Genomic DNA, 14,498 nt, shown 5'->3' with positions numbered 1-14,498 from the left:
GTAAATGCTGCCAGCCATTCAGAACCATTAACACAACTTGTATACAGCTATATCATTCGTATTATATCTGTAAATGCTTATCCCTGCTTTTGACAGGGACCCACTAAAGAGCTTTGAAAGAAGGAGTAGTATTGTAATACAGGAATCAGAGCACGGTGGGGGGTGGTATCGCAGAGATTGTATTTACGCAAAATAAAGGCATTTTCAAGATACCTCTGCAACATCTAAATGTAATTTTACATTCTTCATGGCTTTAGTGCTCAATTTATAATCAGGGTAATTTTCATTAACTAGCTCCCAATTTATGGCTTGTGACATGGTGCAAATAGTACAGTAGTACTAACTACATGCACCATGTTAGCATACAATTATATTGTCACAGATTAAAGAAAAAAAAAAAAATCAGGATTTTACAGCACAATATAACATATACATGCCCCAATTGTCTACAAATAGCTCAACACCCCAACTGCTCTGCAATTATACCCCTGCCTGTGCTCTGTGTACAGCAGGACAGTGGATCCTCTGTAATCAGTGTAGAAATAAAAGCTACAACATGGTCTGACAGCCTTTGCATGGCATGCTGGGACTTGCAGTTCGTCAACAGCTGGAAAGCCAGAGGTTGTCCCCTGTTCTATAACATATTACCAGTGTAGAGTCAGCACAGTAACCCCAATGATGTACCCCGCAGTGCTGCTTGGTGGGGGTCCCCCTGTACCACACCTGTGACGTACAATGACCGGGACAGTCTCTCTCCCCAGCTGGCAGCTGCAGCTACCGCCAATAGTTTGAACTTTTTTTTTTCTCTTTCAACATACTAAGCCAAACTTTATCGACTACATTGTGCGCAGACAGAATTTCGAAACACAAGCATTAATTGGCCATATAAAGCGCCTTTCGTCACCAGGCTGCCATCTTGTGGTTGGCTATAGTAATACAGCGTTCTCGATTTCTCTCTTAGTTTATTTATTACAAAGTGTTCCGTGCGTTTCATCGTGTAGGGTATTTGAGTTAAATGCGCCAATTTTTGTGCGTTGTATAATCATTAGTAAACTACACACAAAATTACGGTACAAGTGAAAAAGATAAAATATGCTCGATATGCCCACACATATGTGACAGCCTGACAGGGTTCACTAAGCAAGGCTTGTTTGTTACACCCTTCACTCCTCTTGTTTCAAGTGTGTATTTAATGAAAAGGTAGTGGTGTTAAATTAAAATGCTAATACGTTCCCGATAGAGGGATGATGTTGTAGTCACAAACGGTAGCAAAGTAGGGGTTAATACAGCATGTAAACGGCGGGAAACTGTTTGAAAACACATGATGATCTGGTGACGTCATAATGAGGTCTGAAGGTGTCTTAGCTGAAGGAATCTCGCCGTTAACATTCAGCACTAACAGGTGCGCTTACTGCCAACCCGTTTTATGACGAGGTGACTGAAGCTAGTATCCTACTGCTCCAGCTAGGCCGGCCAATCAGAGAACTCGAGAGGAGCGTGGTGAGGAGACCGCGGAACACAGAGCAGCTGCGGAGTGCGCGCGGAACACAGCTGCTGCGGAGTGCGCGCGGAACAAAGAGCAGCTGAGGAGTGCGCTGAAGGAAGAATGGACAGCATAGAGAGGATAAGGGCTCTTCTTCAGTAGTTAAATATAATCTATGTGTCATCTTATATAACTTGTCCAGATGAAGTGAAAAGGCAGTAGATGAAATCCTGCCCTGTACCAGAAAATTGTTTCTCTAAGCAAATAGAAATTCTCTGCAGCATACTTACCAACTTTACAATGTTGGTATCCGGGAGCCTGCGGGGGAGGTGGGCGTCATGGGGGGGCGGGCCTCCAAAATCCGTGTCATTTTGGACCCGCCCCCATGACGTCATGACGCAAAATGCGTCATTTGACAGAGGGGGCGGGGCTAAACGCCGCGATTCACCAGGAATCGCGGCGTTTGTGACCTAATTCTGCCCACTTCACTAGGAAGTGGGCAGATCCGGGATTTTGCCACACTCGCCCGGGAGTCCGGGAGACTCTCTCAAAATGCGGGAGTCTCCCGGACATTCCGGGAGAGTTGGCAAGTATGCTCTGCAGTGGATGATGGTAATATTTATTGTATACAACCCCTTTGTAATTATTTATCATACAATATTATTTATTCCTTAACACAGAATTTTGAGGTCCAGTCTCATAATGATTCCCTAATGGTTGACCAATCTAGTACATATTTGAATATTTGCCCATTGAACTCTCATTTATATTAGCATTAGAATGTTTTGCTTTTACCCATGGATAAAAATTAAGTTTTATTTTATTTTTATGTTAACTGTACTTGATGGCATCATATTAAATTATTTGACTATTTCCAAGTGGGGTGTTATAAATCAGTTTATCCAAAACGTATAGGTTTATAAATTCTTACCTCTAATGGCACATAGTATTTATTTCTTTGTCTAGTATTTCAGTGAACATACACTTACTATAGTCTGGTTTTGTCAAATCTCCGATTTGCTTTTTTTATGAGTTTGCTGCCCATATTTAAAATGGTAATTTAATTAAAGGCCTGTGGCATTTGCCTTTAATTAAATTGCTGTTTTAAGATAAAATCAGACTTTCATACATTTACCCCTTTGTCAAAGAGCCTTGATTACTGTGACTAACAGAAGCATTACTGATATAGAATTGTTGTTATTGAAATGTGTTTGCTTCAGATTAGCAAAATAATACAGTGAAGGGTGGGGGGGGGGGGGGGGCTGCTGCATAGACCAATAAGGATGTCTTAGCTCCTTACAGCTTTGTGAAGCCTCTACTGGGTCAGATGAGATCCAGGATGTTTCCAGGCACATGTCCCTATTGGGGGCAAACCATTGAAAAATGGCTCTTTCTATAGAAACTGGACTTGCCTGGTTCCCCTAAGTTTGATCTATATATAGGTAGTGGATAACAAGGAATGGAAACTCCAATATAAAGTCACTCTGTAGATTGTTGGGCCATCATGTGCAGTCAGTACAGCCTGTAAGACAGTGGAATTGTGCAGAAGGAATGCATCACCATTCTTCCACAAAAACATCTCAACCACCTTTCAATGGGCATTGCCACCCCTCACTGGGTGAAGGTGATCACTTAGTATTACATGAACCACATGTGGGAGCCACATTACTCAACACACCTGGCAACACTCATTTGCGAGGTCAGTGGAATCTGTGTATATGTAATGTATTGCTGTTATGAATGCACCAAGATTCGGGGCGCCTATGCTGGAGAGCGATCATGTGGGATCGGCTGTACGGGTCTGGTGCCTTCCCCTCTCCGGAGCTGTGATGGCTGACACAGACTCTTTGAGGAATTGGAAATTGGGCGGCTCTAGTCATTCTTTTGATGGAGCCAGCTCTGAGAAAAGTGCATTTGTTGCCCCTCCAAAATCCTGGTGTACAAATACAACACAAGCTCCCTTGTGACAGATCAGCAAGCTACAACACTGATTTATCTCTAGCTATAAACACTGTTTACACCCAGTCTTCCAGACCCAGCTGATAACTTTAGGGACTACCCAGTCCGATTAGTAAATTGCTGTAGTGATCTAAATGAAGCAGCCAAACTGCATGTAAATAAAATCAACTTAACCTGTAAAATCAGTGTGCTGAGGTGTGGATCTAATTAATGTTAAGTACTGTAATTACCCAGTAAGTAAAGTTTATCATACTAAACATAGAAGTTATTCAAGAGAAAAACGTGTGTTATTAAGCACCGGGCAGCTGTAGAAAAACCAACTGATCCGTTGTTTCTTTAATTCTGGTGCAGAACAAATGTTAAATTGTATTTTAAGATCATGAGGCTCATTTAGATTTTAACTCATAACGGATGAAGGGAAAAGATGCACGCAAATGTATTTACATACATATTTTGAGTGGGATACATATTAAGATACACTCAACTTAAAAACAATAGCATTTGTACCGAGCGTAAATAAAGTGTAGCAAGGACTGGGGCTCTATATAGCATACGGTTAGCGTAGATTTTGCATTGCTCTATTTGTACACAATATAATAATGTAATGAAGTATCATATATATATATAAGAGAGACTAGTGTCTTAATAGTGTTAGAAAGTCACATTTGCAATATAAAATTAAAAAAATAAATTGAAAATAAAGTTCAATTATTGAATTAAATACAAACATCTGTTGTTTTCCCCTTTAAAAATCCAATGCAAATCTTCTTTTCTGCAGTAGACCAAAGGCAAATGACATATAATATAATCGCCTTGCTAATGAATTAAGTATGAGCAGCGGGAGAGGTCAACATGCAATGAACCAATCAGAGGCGGCTATATAGTGCTGCTGAGTCATCATCATCCCACAAGATACGCGCCTCCTGACAAGCGTATCTGTGTATACGCCTACATCTATTTGAGTTGCATTTACGTGAACACGCTCTTGCCTACACTACGACCGTGTTGTGCCTCTTCAGGTGCAAGGAAACACAAGTTAATGATCAGCAAGAGTACAGGTGGGTGCACATGTACGCATTATTGTCTGCATATGCAGTAAATAAATGCGTAGCTCACGCAAACATATCATAGGTACGTCCAACTATAAATGAGCTGTGTCTGCCACAAAATGTTTAAAGATGTACTTTTTCTCTCAACAAAAGGCAACAATTCTATACTGGGGACATTTTGAATTGAATACTTCATATTATACAGAGCCACTAGGAATAATTTGTTTGCTTTGACATTTCAGTTGAAAGAAAATTCAATTTTCGCTGTGAACAGCAAAATATTAACATTCTGGAAACATTGTTTTTACATTTTTATGCACATGCTAAAAAAAGACAACCCCAATAACACTGGCTACATGTAGGAACATGCTTTGCACTTAACCATAGCAACTAATCAGGAACTTGTTTTAATTTACCAGCTTGTACTAGCCAGATAAAATATAAACGTTAATTGCTGGTTGGTTGCTGTGGTTCTTTGCAAATTTTTCACCTTAGTGACGGAAAAACTCGCTTATATTTTAATGGTCAATCAAACAAATTATATGCAAACGATGCATTGTTCTAACTAATGTATATGCTTTACTAGACATTTAATAATAGAGTTTACCGTTCAGTTAGATAAGTTTAAAAAAAAGAAATTCCTACAATACTAGCAGAGGACACTTAGTGGTGACAAGTGAGGGCACTGGGCAGAAGGTTATACCAGATCAACATGGACGTGTAGACAGCTACATAAGTCCCGGTCTCTCACATCTCCAGCACTTGTATCATAGTTTTGACAATACCCGACCTCCATTTTAACAACATCAACATACTTAAAATAGATTATTGTGTTACAAGTTTGGATGCAGACTAAACAGTGAAAATAAAATAAAAACATTTTTAAGTACAAAGTTCCTATGCAATTAAAGTAAATGCATAAAATTATTGCATTATGCACTATCAGGATATTAAGGCAACAATCATTGTTTCTGAGAATTTTCTGTTTTGCCTGCAGACAGACGTTGGATGACTTGTGGAACTTCTATCTAGAACTCTCCAGTCCTGACATGGTAGTAGCACATGTATTGCTGCAGTCCGCCTATGTAAAAGAGTGGAAAAAAAACTATTATAATAGACATTGCTTTTTTTAATTAAAGATCAAAATATGTATTTAAATAGGTGGACTGATTGCCCACACCTAGCATTGGTTGTGAGAGGAGAGTCCACCCGATGCCAGTATATAACCTCAAGTGCACAATTTGCAGCTTCATGACGGTTTTTATAGGTTCCCCCCACTTAAGTTCCTCCTTTGCTTAAGACATGGTACACCCTTTCCCCCTTCCTCAACCACTTTTCAACCCATCCGGCTGTTGCACCCCATTTTTCACCTATTTGAATATATGCCATTTCAAGCTTACACCAAACAACACCTAACATTGAGGCTAAAATATTCGCTCTGGGTCTTATCTGACCAAAGGATCTTCCTCTGCAACAAAGTTTTTTTGGCCGCCATGCCATATAACCCACATTTTTGTTTGATTTTTGTATCTAAAACAATATATTTAAACTAAGGTGAGGAGGGTGGAGGTCACAATAGGGAAAATACAGTGACATGTAGCCCACATATATTATGTGTTTCTAAATAGTCAGCTTATACATATTGTTATAGGCTTAACAGGGAACACAAAAATGAAAATGTAATCATAAGTTGTAGATTAGTTCTCCTAAAGACTAAACCAAGGGCCCCAGACCTTATGGAATGTCTCTCTGGGACAGCATGGCAGTCAGTTTTTCCATTTCTGCAAAAATAATTTGTTCTGTATTGGGAGTCGTCTGGTATTTCCAGTGAGAAGCAATAAGGCACCTAACTGTAGATAAGTATCTATGAAGTGAGTTTCTGAAAAGGGTTAGATACTATAAGGATGGGCCTATTCAGGAGACAGTGACCTCTATTTAGAGACATTTGTGTTGAGGATAGACAACATCAAAGATTGTGCTTTGGACCAGGTTTAAGTAATAAGGAAGCAATCCCACCAAATGTGCCAGAAGGATGCTATCATGGCGCAGTTCTGCCAGCATTGATGGAAGGAATCTTTATAGACTTTATGTAATCGGTGGGAATCATATACCATCTATACAAGATACATTTTCCTTCAACTTTGCACAAATACAACTAGTCCTGCAAGCCTCCGTGATTTTGGACCAATCCTCAAAGGAGATCTCTTCTAGGTAATCTTCACATATCAACATATCATTTTCCTTATGCTGGGATGGGGAGAATAATCTGTAGATTAAAGTTACAGTACCTTCTTCGGTACCACTACTTATACCACCCCAAAGGTTCCTACCTATGACAATATTTGAAATGGCAGTGTTCATTAATATTATTATCTTTAATTTATAAGGCGCCACAAAGGGTCCGCAGCGCTGTACATGACATATACAGAAAACAGTGACCCATGACACAACATTATACATAAAGAACAAAATATGAAGAACAAAAATATATACACACACAAACACACACACACACACAGGTAATATGGTAATGCAAATCAAATTATTTCTGGGACAATGAGTGAAAGTGATAGTAGAAATCAGAGAGAAGTAGGCCGAAGCTTAAGAAAACAGGGCTAGGGAAGCAGGCCAAGAGGTACAGAGGGTGATGGAATAGTAGAAAGAGCACACAAGGAAAGATGGCCCTGTTCCTGAGAGCTTACATCATAAAGAAAAGGGGGTGACACAAATAGGGTGGTATTAACTGGGGGAGAGAGCCGGGACAAGGGAGTTAGGAGGAGGACTGATAGACTTGAAGAAAAAAATGAGTCTTAAGGGCACGCTTGAAGCCTTGAGAGTAGATGCTAACCTGAAGGAACGTGGAAGACTGTTCCACAGCTGAGAAGCAGCCCGGGCAAAATCCTGGAGACGAGAGTAGGAAGAGACGATCAGTGAAGTAGTGAGGCGGTGGTCACAGCCAGAGCGGAGGGGGCAACTTGGAGTGTAGGTAGAGATGAGATTGGAGATGTAAGGAGGGGAGGATTGATTAAGAGCTTTAAAGGTGAGGGTGAGGAGTTTAAATTTAATTCTGTAGGCCATGAGGAGCCAATGTAGTGACTGTTTGAGGGAGAAAGCAGAGATAGAGAAGCGGGAGAAAAATGAGGTGGGCAGCAGCGTTGAGGATAGACCTAAGAGGGTCAAGGTGAGAATCAGGTCGACCAGAGAGAAGGAGGTTACAGTAGTCAAGGCGAGAGATTACAAGTGAGTAAACAAGGGTTTTCATGGCTTCCGTGGTTAGAAAGGGGCGTATCTTGGATATATTCCGAAGGTGGAAGAAGCAGGATTTTGAGAGGGACAGAATGTGAAGTTTGAAGGAGAGGATGGAAACAAGGATGACCCCAAGGCATCGGACTTGAGGGACAGAAACGAGGCTAGTGTTCTTAACAGAAATAGAGAGGTGGGGGAGGTGGGAGAGTCCAGGAAGGGGGGAAGACAATAAGTTCAGACTTGGAAATATTGAGTTTAAGGAAGCGTTGGGACATTCAAGATGAGATGGCCGAGAGACAGCAGGAGACACGAAACAGAAGGTATCGCATATCGTCCCAATACAAGGGGCTCAATACTCTCACCTGCCAAATGTGGGGATCCCCGCTGGGTGCCGCGTCCGTCCAATGGCGGAGGCCATCTTGATTCCGAGTCTGCGCATGTGCAGATGCGTCCTGTCAGTTAGAACTCCTCCCCTCTGCTCCCATTCGTCCAGCCTGTCATTACCACACTATGTAAGGCACCTGGGCTAACACTCAGTTGCCTGTTCTTTGTTTGTCAGCCCTGACTGTGTGAAGACTTGGCTCCCTGGCTCCAGCCTACCTGTTCCTGTATCTCTGCATGTCTGACCTTTCCAGCACCTCAGCTCTACTGCTCCAGTGTGTCTAATCTACAGTTCTCAGCTCACACAGCTCTCTCACTTGTTTCTGTATCTCTGCATGACTGACTCAGCTCTGCTCATTCCTGGATATCTGCTCACAGAGTTTACCATCCTTTCCAGGCATCTCAGCTCAGCTGTTCAGTGTGACTAATCTACAGATCTCAGCTCAAAGAGCTTTTCTAGCTGTTCCTGTATTTCTGCATGACAAACCCAGGAACCATATTCCCTGCCGTGAACCGTGACAGAAGGGAAGGGGAGAAGTCAGGGGATGAAAGATAAATTTGGGTATCATCAGCATAGAGGTGTTACTGGAGGCCAAAGGTGCGGATGAGGACACCAAGGGAGGAGGTGTAGAGGGAGATAAGCAGGAGGCCAAGAACGGAACTGTCACGGTCACTAGGAGTCTCGACCCAGAATTTACCAATAGTTAGTTATTACTCACCAGAGGCGCGGAGTCTAACACAGCAGCTGGTCTTTTCCAGGAACTCCCGCAAGGACGTATGAGTTTTAGCGGCTTCCACTGTGCAGGTCATGGCCCTCTGGAGAGTCTGGCAAATAGACGGGTTACAGCTATACACAATGGGGTCAGATGGCACTGAGCTGGGTAGTAGGAGACACACTTAAAGAATAGGAAAGTCTCTGGAGGGTAACAGCTGTACAGAGACAGCAAAGGTTGAACGCAATGTCAAGGTGGCACAATATGGTACACTAGAAGAATATACTGCGGTAGACGGATTACCACTGGTGTGGAGTAGGGACTTGTCCAGATTGCAGGTGCAATAGAAGGTAGCGTGGAGAGGTCTGCGGCTGACAGGTATTTACCACTGGCATGGAGTAGAGACTTGTCCAGTTTGCTGGTGCGATACAAGGTAGCGTGGACAGGTCTGCGGCTGACAGGTATTTACCACTGTCGTGGAGTAGAGACTTGTCCAGTTTGCTGGTGTGATACAAGGTAGCGTGGAGTGAGTCTGCGGCTGACAGGTATTTACAACTGGCGTGGAGTAGAGACTTGTCCAGATTGCAGGTGCTATACAAGGTAGCATGGAGAGGTCTGCGGCTGACAGGTATTTGCACAGTGCACAGGAGGATTCCACGGCAGGCAGGTAACACGATCCAAGAGCAAAGGACTCCTTGGATACCTCAGAGGAATGAGGACCAAGAACAGGCAATGGTAGTAGGGCCGAGGAAGTCTTAAATAGTGAGAGGTAATTGGTCATCCAATAGGGAGAGAGCGGAGGTTTTACCAGTCTTCCGATCCGCACATGCGCAGATACATAGTTAAGATGGTGGACAGCCAGGGCACTGCACAGGCGCCGGCAGAGCAGAGAGAGCCCTAAAACTTGAGCCAGAGGGACCAGCGTACCAGTGAGTGACAGTACCCCACCCTCCCTTTAAAGGTGGACCCAGGACACTTAGACCCGGGCTTGCCAGGAAATTTAGTGTAGAATTTCCTCAGAAGAGCAGGAGCATTAAAGTCAGCGCGCGGATCCAGGAGCGCTCCTCCGGACCAAACCCTCTTCAATGAACCAAGTAGCGAAGAACCCCTCTGGAAATTTTAGAATTGAGAATATTAGTGATTTTGAATTCCTCCTCTTGTAGAAGTTGGACCGGAAGAGATGTTGATGAAGGAACAGAAAATCGGTTAATGATGAGTAAGGAGGAGATGCGAATTGGAGATGCGAAGATTGTTGGGCAATAATAACATAAAGCAGACAGGATTTATTACCTGAGTAATCTTGTATGGTCCAATGAAACGTGGTGCAAATTTCATCGAAGGAACTTTCAGGCGGATATTCCTGGTGGAAAGCCATACACGATCTCCAACTTTAAATGTCGGAATAGCTTGCCTCTTTCTATCAGCAAAAAAATTATATCTTGAAGATGCCTTCTTCAGCGAGGACCGGACTTGAGACAAAATAGAAATGAATCTCTGACGTAACACATTAACTGCAGGAACTTGGGTGGGAGGGAGGGAAGGAAATTATGGAAGAGACGGATGATGACCGTATACCACAAAGAATGATGTATTAGATGATTCATGATATGTGTTGTTATGGGCAAACTCAGCCCATGGGAGTAAATCCGCCTAATTATCCTGATTGGCTGAAGAAAAGATTCTCAAGAAAGTTTCTAGGTCTTGATTGACTCTCTCGGTCTGTCCATTTGAGTGGGGATGGTATGAAGCAGATAGAGACAGACGAACACCCAAGGTCTTACAAAGGGCACGCCAAAATCTGGAAACAAATTGTACTCCTCTATCCGATACAATCTCAGATGGACATACATGAATTCGAAATATTTCTTTGATTCAGTGATCAGCAAATGGGGGAGATGAAGGTAACCCTACCAATGAAACAAAATGGTCCATTTTAGAAAACCTGTCCACTATTACCCAGCCGGTATTTAATTTTTTACTAGGAGGAAGGCCAGTAACAAAATCCATACTTATATGGGTCCATGGTTTGGAGGGTATGGGTAAAGGTTGAAGAAGCCCGGCCGGAGCCATATGGGAAGATTTAAACTGAGAACAAGTATCACAGGCAGCAACAAAATCTTTGACATCTTTTCTCATAGTAGACCACCAATAACTTCGAGAGAGGGTCTCCAGCATTTTCCTTACTCCGGAATGACCAGCAAAACGGGATGAATGATACCAAGAGAGAATCTTCTTTCGAAGTGGGGGAGGTACAAAGGTCTTCCCAGAGGGTGGTGTGGTGGCAGAAGAAGCAGCTAGAATCACACATTTTGGATCAAGTATTGGATGATCCATGCAATCCTCAAGGTCTGAGGAAGGAGCAACCGCCCGAGATAATGCATCCGCTTTCTTGTTCTTAGAAGCTGGTTTAAAGTTAATGATAAGATCAAAGCGGGAGAAAAAGAGTGACCATCTGGCTTGTTGTGGATTCATACATTGAGCTGACTGTAGATAAAGAAGATTTTTGTGGTTGGTGAATATGGTTAAAGGATGATGAGCCCCCTCCAGTAGAGATCTCCATTCTTCTAAGGCCACTTTAATAGCCAATAGTTCTTTTTCCCTGATAGTGTAATTTCTCTCTGCAGGCAGTAGACTTCGAGACTAAAAGGCACAAGGATGGAACTTCTTCTGTATCGATTTTTGAGACAAAACAGCCCCTAAACCAACATCCACTTCAAGGAAAAAAGGAAGAGTTACATCCGGTTGTTGAACAATTGGAGCAGTAGAGAAGGCCTTTTAAGAAAGTGAAATGCCTGGAGAGCATCAGGAGACCATTGTTTGGGATTGGCACCCTTCCTGGTGAGGGAGACTATGGTTGAGACAATGGAGGAGAATCCCTGAATAAAGCGCTGATAATAGTTAGCAAAGCCCAAAAAGCGTTGGATAGCTTTGAGAGTCGTTGGCAGAGGCCAGTGTAGAACTGCCTTCACTTTTTCAGGGTCCATCTTCAGACCAACACCAGACACAATATAACCCAAGAAGAGTATTTGGGGTAATTCAAAAGAACATTTCTCCAATTTACAGAATAATTGTTTTTTTCGAAGTCTTGAGAGAACTTCAGCAACCTGTTGCCACTGAGAAGGAAGATTCTGGGAAAAGATCAGTATGTCATCTAGATAAACAACGACACACACATACAGGAGATCCCGTAAGACCTCATTCACGAATCCTTGGAAGACAGCTGGGGCGTTACATAAACCAAATGGTATGACAAGATATTCATAGTGTCCATCCCTGGTCTTAAAAGCTGTCTTCCATTCATCTCCGGCCTTGATCTGGATCAAGTTGTAAGCACCATGGAGGTCAAGTTTGGTAAATATCCGGGCTCCTTTAATTTGATCAAAGAGTTCAGTGATCAGAGGAATAGGGTAAAGGTTTTTGATGGTTATAGCGTTAAGACCTCGATAATCTATACAAGGTCTTAAGGAACTGTCTTTTTTTTTAACAAAGAAGAAGCCCGCTCCTGCGGGAGAAGTAGATGAACGAATGAATCCTCGATGGAGATTCTCCTTAATGTAATCTGACATAGACTGGGTCTCAGGTAACGAGATGGGATACACTTGACCTCTAAGAGGAATTTTCCCGGGTTGTAGATCTATCGGACAATCCCAGGCTCGGTGAGGAGGGAGACGTTCCGACTGTACTTTGTCAAATACATCAGCAAAAGGAGTATACTGTGGAGGAAGCCCAGGCAGTGGAGAATCTAAAGAGGATGTAGACAGTTTTGGAATCCATATGAAGTGGAGAGGATTCCAGAGACCCCAACCTTACCTCTCCAGAACAGGTTAGGGCCTTGTGTTTCCAGATCTCTTGGGACATGAATTCAGAACATGATTTGGGTCAGCACAATAAATACAGAGTTTAGTTTTTAACCGTCGCTCCCTCTCTTCCGGAGTTAACCTGAAACGTCCCAACTCCATGGGTTCTAGCGGTGGAGAGGGGTGACGGAATCGGGGTGAGAAGCGGACTGGTGTTTTAGGCAGAGACTCCCTTTTAGAGATTATTTCCCGAAATCTTATGTCCACTCGATTGCACAAAGATATCAAAGCATCCAAGGAGGAAGGTAACTCTTGCGATGCCAGCACATCTTTAATTTTGTCAGAAAGGCCTTGCCAGAAGGCAGCTATTAATGCCTTGTTATTCCACTGGAGTTCAGAAGAAAATGTACGGAATTGAATCACATACTGAACGACCAAGCAAGACCCTTGTCGCAGGCGGAGGATACTAGAGGCAGCCGAAACGACACGTCCAGGCTCATCGAAGATTCTTCGAAATGTGCGATACAAGGTAGCGTGGAGAGGTCTGCGGCTGACAGGTATTTACCACTGGAGTGGAGTAGAGACTTGTCCAGATTGCAGATGCGATACAAGGTAGCATGGAGAGAGTCTGCGGCTGACAGGTATTTACCACTGGCGTGGAGTAGAGACTTGTCCAGATTGCAGATGCAATACAAGGTAGCGTGGAGAGGTCTGCGGCTGACAGGTATTTCCAGAGTGCACAGGAGGATTCCACGGCAGGCAGGTAACACGATTCAAGAGCAAAGGACTCCTTTGATACCTCAGAGGAATGAGGACCAAGAACAGGCAATGGTAGTAGGGCCGAGGGAGTCTTAAATAGTGAGAGGTAATTGGTCATCCAATAGGGTGAGAGCAGAGGTTTTACCAGTCTTCCGATCCGCACATGCGCAGATGCATAGTTAAGATGGTGGACGGCCGCAGCGCTGCACAGGCAGAGAGAGCCCTAGATCTTGAGCCAAAGGGACCAGCGGACCAGTGAAAGACAGGAGCCTTTGGGGATGGTGAGGTAAGAGGAAAACCAGGAGAGGACAGTGTTACAGAGACCTATAGAATTGAGAGTTTGCAAAAGTAGTGCGTGGTCAACGGTATCAAAGGCAGCAGAGAGGTATTTGTCAGTGTAGCACTTTCGTTGTCCACCCAGGGTTGGCTTCTGGGGAGAAGCCAGTGGGTAATGTGACTCAACTGAGCTGCTGGGTAATGTTTAAGGAGATTTGGCACTGCCAGCCTCCACTGGTGACATGGTGCGTTAATGTTAGGAGGTTCTCATTAATATTGTGAGGTTAAGTGGAGAAGCACAACAGAAATCGTGGACATATTTTTGTCTCACAGATAAGGTCTCTGTCTAGGCATACTGGTGGTGTGGACAGGGTAACTGCAAGCAGTTGTATCTCAAAGGTCTGGTGAAGTCCATCCGGAGACTTTGAAGGGCTCAAACCAGGGCAGGATATCAACTGGAATAGTAAAATGTATGTACATGCACAGACATCTGAGCAATCCACAAGATGCAAACAGGTATAGTGCTCAGATGTATATTATTAAACCATCAGCAGTCCCTGCCTCTCAAACGAGATGTGGAGGGGCATAGTTCATCTCTGGGCTAGCTGCACCTATGAAATACATAACAAATGCAAATCCATGTGTACAATTAACAAGAAAAAAATAAGAAGATTCTGAAATCTCACCAACCACTGAAATGTAAACTCTGAAACCTGTAGATCTAGAAAGGATGACAGAGAAAGAACATCACTTCCATTTTTTTCTAATCATAATCGACGAAGTGGACAAACATGACACGCACGGTGTGGGGGTCACAGATATTAACCTCTGGTTC

The 14,498-nt window shown here is 43.1% G+C and overlaps 1 protein-coding gene across 1 annotated transcript in view; it reads right to left on the bottom strand.

Annotated features, from left to right (window-relative positions):
* Nucleotides 1-14,498, bottom strand: part of LOC142140883 (SKA complex subunit 3-like) — a 167,812-nt gene that overhangs the window by 16,775 nt on the left and 136,539 nt on the right. The window lies entirely within an intron of this gene.

Source organism: Mixophyes fleayi, chromosome 2, assembly GCF_038048845.1.
Source record: "Mixophyes fleayi isolate aMixFle1 chromosome 2, aMixFle1.hap1, whole genome shotgun sequence".
In the NCBI taxonomy this organism is placed as follows: Eukaryota; Metazoa; Chordata; class Amphibia; order Anura; family Limnodynastidae; genus Mixophyes; species Mixophyes fleayi.
Note: the sequence above shows the minus strand (reverse complement) of the source record. Positions and strands in the feature narration are given on the sequence as shown.